We start from the raw sequence: 8655 nt of genomic DNA, 5'->3' as shown, positions 1-8655 counted from the left end.
AAATTTTCAGTGTTCCAATGCTTTCAGGAAAGAGGTATTGCTACTAATATTTTATTTCTCTCAATTCTCCTGCCAGTAATGCAAAGATTTAAGGATCTATTGGTAGACTTGTCAAGTGTCATAAGATCTAAATTGTTATTGTGGGCTAGGGTCATTTGAGATTTTCCAAATTATCCTTGCAGCCAATCAGAGTCCAGAGGACTGCCGGTGAAAGGAGTAGTGAAGGCACTGTAAAGCGTCCCCACTTCCTTCTTTATGGGGATGGGGACAGTGAAGACAGAAACTTCCACCTTCATTCATAAATTCCTTTACATAAGAACATAAGAAGAGCCTGCTGGATCAGGCCAGTGGCCCATCTAGTCCAGCATCCTGTTCTCACAGTGGCCAACCAGGTGCCTGGGGGAAGCCCGCAAGCAGGACCCGAGTGCAAGAACACTCTCCCCTCCTGAGGCTTCCGGCAACTGGTTTTCAGAAGCATGCTGCCTCTGACTAGGGTGGCAGAGCACAGCCATCATGGCTAGTAGCCATTGGTAGCCCTGTCCTCCATGAATTTGTCTAATCTTCTTTTAAAGCCATCCAAGCTGGTGGCCATTACTGCATCTTGTGGGAGCAAATTCCATAATTTAACTATGCGCTGAGTAAAGAAGTACTTCCTTTTGTCTGTCCTGAATCTTCCAACATTCAGCTTCTTTGAATGTCCACGAGTTCTAGTATTATGAGAGAGGGAGAAGAACTTTTCTCTATCCACTTTCTCAATGCCATGCATAATTTTATACACTTCTATCATGTCTCCTCTGACCCGCCTTTTCTCTAAACTAAAAAGCCCCAAATGCTGCAACCTTTCCTTGTAAGGGAGTCGCTCCATCCCCTTGATCATTCTGGTTGCCCTCTTCTGAACCTTTTCCAACTCGATAATACCCTTTTTGAGATGAGGCGACCAGAACTGTACACAGTATTCCAAATGCGGCCGCACCATAGATTTATACAATGGCATTATGATATCGGCTGTTTTATTTTCAATACCTTTCCTAATTATCGCTAGCATGGAATTTGCCTTTTTCACAGCTGCCGCACACTGGGTCGACATTTTCATCGTGCTGTCCACTACAACCCCGAGGTCTCTCTCCTGGTCGGTCACCGCCAGTTCAGACCCCATGAGCGTATATGTGAAATTAAGATTTTTTGCTCCAATATGCATAATTTTACACTTGTTTATATTGAATTGCATTTGCCATTTTCCTGCCCATTCACTCAGTTTGGAGAGGTCTTTTTGGAGCTCTTCGCAATCCCTTTTTGTTTTAACAACCCTGAACAATTTGGTGTCATCAGCAAACTTGGCCACCTAACTGCTCACTCCTAATTCTAGGTCATTAATGAACAAGTTGAAAAGTACAGGTCCCAATACCGATCCTTGAGGGACTCCACTTTCTACAGCCCTCCATTGGGAGAACTGTCCGTTTATTCCTACTCTCTGCTTTCTGCTTCTTAACCAATTTCTTATCCACAAGAGGACCTCTCCTCTTATTCCATGACTGCTAAGCTTCCTCAGAAGCCTTTGGTGAGGTACTTACAAAAGGCTTTGTAAGTGACATCCAGTTAGCGCATCCAGAGAGACAGTGTGGTATAGATGTTAGAGTGTCAGATTAGGACCTAGGAAACCAGGGTTCAAATCCACACTGAGCCATAAAACTAATTGGTTGACCTTGGGCCATTCACAATATCTCAGCCTAACCTACCTCCCAGGGTTGTTTTGAGGATAAAAAAGGGGAGGGGGAGAACCATGTACACACCTTGAGTTCCTTGGAGGAAAGATGAGATATAAATGTAATAATAAATAAACATCCTGGTGATCAGCACTATTGACCAGCACGATGGCAGCAGTCCTATGCATAATTATTTGGGATTAAGTCACAGTGAATTCATTGTGACTTCCTTCTGAGTAAGCATGCCTAGAACTAAGCCGCACTTTTTCAGGTCATAAGCTTGCTCATGCAAGTTGCTCATATCTCTAAAAACAACACGGGAAGAATTTCTACATGGGTTGGGAGGTGGTGAGCATGTAGAAACAGAAAAGGCATATTTCAGATTTTCAAGTGTTGGCAAGTTTGAGTTTGGGTTCATAAGAGGTGTGACTGAACTGTTACAGTTACTATGTTTTAATTTCTGATTACGCTGAAGAAGAGGTTTAAGAATCAATAGTAAATAGTGGACACCCAAAATATGGTATAGACTGAAGGTACACTCAGGGGCATTTCACACAGGAACCACACCTGGCTTTGCCATACCTGTATTTTATAAAATAATATAGGAAAATAAATATTTTAGTACTTTTAAAGTCTTGTGCAGCAGTTATGGAAATTCTTGCCAGAAATGAAGCCTGGGGAAGGAAGAAACCCACAGCATACCAATGCCCAAAGTAATTTATTTGTGGATTTCAGCACTGTGATAGCCTTAAGGCTTTTAGTATTTCTTTTACAAAATATGTTAAACCTGTTAAAATTAAAATCCTATAAAGACGCTTACTACAGAGCAAGCCTGATAGAACTCAGTGACACTTACTTCCAACTAAATATGTGTAGGATTGCCATGCATTGCCGCAATTCTATGAAGGGTTAGGTGCTGCATTGCTTTCAATGGGTGCCACATTGCTTTCAATGGGTGCCACATTGCGTTCAATGGGTGCCACATTGCTTTCAATGGGTGCCACATTGCTTTCAATGGGTGCCACATTGCTTTCAATGGGTGCCACATTGCTTTCAATGGGCTTAGGAATGTTTACCTCTAGAAAGGAACAAACTATGAATATTTGAATTCAGGTGCTGGTCCTTGCCTCTGTACAGGAGACAAAGCTAGATTAGCACCAGATTTCTTTTCACAGCCCAGAGTTTACAACATAGGGCTTTAGCAAATAATAATTAAATTAAAACAGGTGACACACATGAACAGCAGCTACACAACAAAATATTGTATTCTGAAAAAAATATTGATATATGAATGCATCCTGTTTTGCAAGACATTAAGTTTATTAGAATCATTGGAATTTAAATAATGTAAAAATTAATACAAAATCAGGGAGTAATTATGATATAATTCTTTCACAGCATCCAAGGTCAGGCATCAAAGCTTAGTTTCAGCACTATATACAATAAAGTATGCACTATAAAATATTACATTGGTGGGGTAGAACTTGTGTCCCTCCAGATATTGTTGGAGTCTCAACTTTGATAGTCCTCAGCTAGCATAACCATTGATCAGGGATGATGGGAGTTGCAGTCTTACAACATTTGAAGGGCTACCCGGATAGTTTCTATCCTGGTGGAAAAGGGTATAAAATAGGCAAGGAGTTAATTTTTTATGGGTGTACTTTTGTTTTGGAAGAGCATGCAAGCTCTTGAGCAATGGAGAATCCTTCAGCAGGAATAATGGAAAGGGGTTTCACCAACATAAAACTTATTATCCTGGTCAAATTTAAAAGTAATGAAGTTCTTTGCCCTGTCGTGTCCTAAGGCAAGGGTAGGGAGACTTCCAGAGGCCACATGCCAGTGGTGAGTGAGGCCAAAGGCAAAAGGACATAGGGTCTAAGGCAAATATGAGATGAACAATGGATGGGACTCTTGCCTTTCTACAACAGGCTACATTCCAGTCATGCAAAATTCCCCCATGCCTACACATCTCCGCATCCTCCATCTGAGAAACCAAGATACATCATCACATCATCACAGTTCAGACACATTCCAGCCAGGCAAAAGCACAAAGAGGGTATGCAGCAGTGACGGTGAGTGGTGTGGCTTAGGAAGAGTCCTGGAAGGCCACATTTGGTTGGCCCCTGGGCCTGAGGTTCCCTTCCCCTGTCCTAAGGAGACTGTTATGATACACAGAATTGGTGAGTGTCAGTGAATTTGAAGCACTTATGTTCTTATTAATTGCCTGATCTTATAGCCAGTGCACTATTTATGGGAAGACAGACATATAAAGAAGAATAAATTGTGCTCCCTTGCATTCACAGCCAAGTGGTGCTTTTTTTGTGTGTGTTCATGTTCAATACTCAGCTGAAAGTATTTATTCAGCTGAAGCACACTGACTGAGTTCAGATCTCATTATGTAGGATGTAGCACACAGTTTCCTGATTTTTAAAGTGTGCTAGTGTTATGAAGTAGTTAACCAACACTGCACAGCTGTTCAATATAAGGTCAAAAAGCTGATTTTGAGTAGGCTCACTGCAGAACACAAAGCAAAAGGCTTATACCCTTACTCAAGAAAGTCCTATGGTTTCCTTGATTTCACTGGGCTGCTCTTGTGAAGAAAATAAAATAATACTCAATATAGTTAAGACATTGTGCTCACTGTTACATGGTCTCTCCTCTCCCCATAAATAGTATAACTAATAGATGTTCATACTAGCTGTTCTTTTACCATGGACTGACGTATCATCTGCATTCATTTTATCTTAGAATCTTCTATGATGGATTCTCAGGCTGGATATCTGAAATAAAATAGTCTGTGTTTTATTTAGTTGGATTTATATCTGTCTCAATTCTCAGAAAGGTTCAAATATGCACATCATTAAAACAACACACCTAGAAATCAATTCATGATGGAAACAATGATACATTAGCTAGACAATAAAACAATAAATATTTAACCATTTAGCACAACTAGGGGTAGAAGAATGTCACTTTCTATCAGTTTCTAATTTTTTCCAGTATTAAATGCAGTTCTTCACATTTCTACATCAGTTTCAATTTTTTTTAAAGTACACATGAAAATTTATCAGCATTTTAGTGTGAATTTCTCCAGATATACACATTTTTGTGTGCAATTTAGCCTAATATATTCATTTTTTTAAAAAAGGTTTCCTCTAATAGAATGCATTTTGTATGCCATTAACATTTTTATACATACTTTACCCTAGCACATGCATTTTTGTACACATTACTTGGCTGGAAAATTAACCTGCAAACTTCAGAGAAGTGGAAATTTTGAAGGAAGGCTGTGCTTTGGTTAACATACTGTTGTGAAAAGTGCAGATTAGGTAGGCTCACCTCTTTACCCTGGCCTTCGACACCTGAGATGTATATTTTTTAGGACCCACCCTATTTTCTATTATGTTGTTTAGTTTTAACTGTTTTTAATTATGTGTTTTAAAATTGTTGTAACCCATCCTGGGACCTTTGGGTGAAAGGCAGATAATACATTCTAATTATACAGCCACAAGAGTGGCTGTATGCTATAGTCAGCATGGATTTTTCATATTCCGTAATGTTAAATTGAAAATATCCCCCATGCCATTCTGATCCTTCCCATAAGCTCATTACAAAACTTATAGTCCTGAACTCGGAAATGCTTGCTTAACAACCCTCTAAATTTTCATGGTGATACACAAAACAGTCAGAGAGAACTGAGAGTTCGAAGTCTAAAAAAAGAGAAAAAAAACCCAGAGCCCTTTTGGACTTTTTCTTGGAGAGTTCTCATAATCTGTTGAAATTCATTAAAAATCAGCCATGTTCACAAAGTACCTGTAATCCTATTACTGACGTTGCCCCATACTCTGACCTTCATCTTCTGCACTTTAAAAGTTAAAAAAAAATGCTTGGCTGATTTTTAATTAATTTAACAAATTTTGGCTGGAACTCAATAATGTCAGGCATGCTCAGTAAGAATCAACTGTCAGTGTTCTAAAAGCCAGACTCCTAGCTGCTGGGCTTGCCTAATCAGGGGGCCACACCCACACCAAATTTTGATTTCACGTGAGATAGTCATGGCTTCCCCCAGATAATCCTGGCAAGTGTAGTTTGTGAAGGGTGCTGAGAGGAGACTTCTATTCCCCTGACAAAGCTACAGTGGCCAAAGTGGTTTAACAGTCAGCTTCTCTGACTGACGCTGTGTGAGAGGAACAGGGTATCTCCTAGCAACTCTAAGCACTCTTCACTAACTACACTTCCCAGGATTCTTTGAGAGAAGCCATGACTACCTAAAGTGAAATAAAGGTCTGGTGTAGATGTGGCCAGGGACAGTTTTGGTTTCAGTTTGGGTGGGAGGCTACATGTGCCTGCTGTAGAAAACAAAGTTGAGGAAAACCCTGAAAATGAATGATACTGTTCAGTGTTTCCTTTTGGAAAGGAAAGGGGCTTCCCCTCTGCCCAGTGCCCAATATCCTTCCCCCCCTCCCTTCCCCTTCCTGTCCTCCTCCTATCCCTGTCCCTCCCCAGGTCAGTTTCACCTATCCTACGCATGATTGCACAGGAGTAAATCCCACTGAACTCAAAAGCATGCAAATGATCAAACCTCCCCTCCCTCCCTCCTCCCTCCTCTCGTCTCCCTCTTGCCCCTTCCCTCTCCCTTCCTTCACCCCTCTCTTCCCCTTCCCCATCCCCTTCCAATCCCCTCATAAGAACATAAGAACATAAGAAGAGCCTGCTGGATCAGGCCAGTGGCCCATCTAGTCCACCATCCTGTTCTCACAGTGGCCAACCAGGTGCCTGGGGGAAGCCCGCAAGCAGGACCCGAGTGCAAGAACACTCTCCCCTCCTGAGGCTTCCGGCAACTGGTTTTCAGAAGCATGCTGCCTCTGACTAGGGTGGCAGAGCACAGCCATCATGGCTAGTAGCCATTGATAGCCCTGTCCTCCATGAATTTGTCTAATCTTCTTTTAAAGCCATCCAAGCTGGTGGCCATTACTGCATCTTGTGGGAGCAAATTCCATAGTTTAACTATGTGCTGAGTAAAGAAGTACTTCCTTTTGTCTGTCCTGAATCTTCCAACATTCAGCTTCTTTGAATGTCCACGAGTTCTAGTATTATGAGAGAGGGAGAAGAACTTTTCTCTATCCACTTTCTCAATGCCATGCATAATTTTATACACTTCTATCATGTCTCCTCTGACCCGCCTTTTCTCTAAACTAAAAAGCCCCAAATGCTGCAACCTTTCCTCGTAAGGGAGTCGCTCCATCCCCTTGATCATTCTGGTTGCCCTCTTCTGAACCTTTTCCAACTCTAGAATATCCTTTTTGAGATGAGGCGACCAGAACTGTACACAGTATTCCAAATGCGGCCGCACCATAGATTTATACAACGGCATTATGATATCGGCTGTTTTATTTTCAATACCTTTCCTAATTATCCCTAGCATGGAATTTGCCTTTTTCACAGCTGCCGCACACTGGGTCGACATTTTCATCGTGCTGTCCACTACAACCCCGAGGTCTCTCTCCTGGTCGGTCACCGCCAGTTCAGACCCCATGAGCGTATATGTGAAATTCAGATTTTTTGCTCCAATATGCATAATTTTACACTTGTTTATATTGAATTGCATTTGCCATTTTTCCGCCCATTCACTCAGTTTGGAGAGGTCTTTTTGGAGCTCTTCGCAATCCCTTTTTGTTTTAACAACCCTGAACAATTTAGTGTCGTCAGCAAACTTGGCCACTTCACTGCTCACTCCTAATTCTAGGTCATTAATGAACAAGTTGAAAAGTACAGGTCCCAATACCGATCCTTGAGGGACTCCATTTTCTACAGCCCTCCATTGGGAGAACTGTCCGTTTATTCCTACTCTCTGCTTTCTGCTTCTTAACCAATTCCTTATCCACAAGAGGACCTCTCCTCTTATTCCATGACTGCTAAGCTTCCTCAGAAGCCTTTGGTGAGGTACCTTGTCAAACGCTTTTTGAAAGTCTAAGTACACTATGTCCACTGAATCACCTCTATCTATATGCTTGTTGACACTCTCAAAGAATTCTAATAGGTTACTGAGACAGGACTTTCCCTTGCAGAAGCCATGCTGGCTCTGCTTCAGCAAGGCTTGTTCTTCTATGTGCTTGGTTAATCTAGCTTTAATAATACTTTCTACCAGTTTTCCAGGGACAGAAGTTAAGCTAACTGGCCTGTAATTTCTGGGATCCCCTCTGGATCCCTTTTTGAAGATTGGTGTTACATTTGCCACTTTCCAGTCCTCAGGCACGGAGGAGGACCCGAGGGACAAGTTACATATTTTAGTTAGCAGATCAGCAATTTCACCTTTGAGTTCTTTGAGAACTCTCGGGTGGATGCCATCCGGGCCCGGTGATTTGTCAGTTTTTATATTGTCCATTAAGCTTAGAACTTCCTCTCTCGTTACCACTATTTGTCTCAGTTCCTCAGAATCCCTTCCTGCAAATGTTAGTTCAGGTTCAGGGATCTGCCCTATATCTTCCACTGTGAAGACAGATGCAAAGAATTCATTTAGCTTCTCTGCAATCTCCTTATCGTTCTTTAGTACACCTTTGACTCCCTTATCATCCAAGGGTCCAATCGTCTCCCTAGATGGTCTCCTGCTTTGAATGTATTTATAGAATTTTTTGTTGTTGGTTTTTATGTTCTTAGCAATGTGCTCCTCAAATTCTTTTTTAGCATCCCTTATTGTCTTCTTGCATTTCTTTTGCCAGAGTTTGTGTTCTTTTTTATTTTCTTCATTTGGACAAGACTTCCATTTTCTGAAGGAAGACTTTTTGCCTCTAAGAGCTTCCTTGACTTTGCTTGTTAACCATGCTGGCATCTTCTTGGCCCTGGCGGTACCTTTTCTGATCTGCGGTATGCACTCCAGCTGAGCTTCTAATATAGTGTTTTTAAACAACTTCCAAGCATTTTCGAGTGATGTGACCCTCTGGACTTTGTTTTT

This window comes from Rhineura floridana, chromosome 8 (assembly GCF_030035675.1).
Source record: "Rhineura floridana isolate rRhiFlo1 chromosome 8, rRhiFlo1.hap2, whole genome shotgun sequence".
In the NCBI taxonomy this organism is placed as follows: Eukaryota; Metazoa; Chordata; class Lepidosauria; order Squamata; family Rhineuridae; genus Rhineura; species Rhineura floridana.
This window is presented reverse-complemented; position numbering follows the sequence as displayed.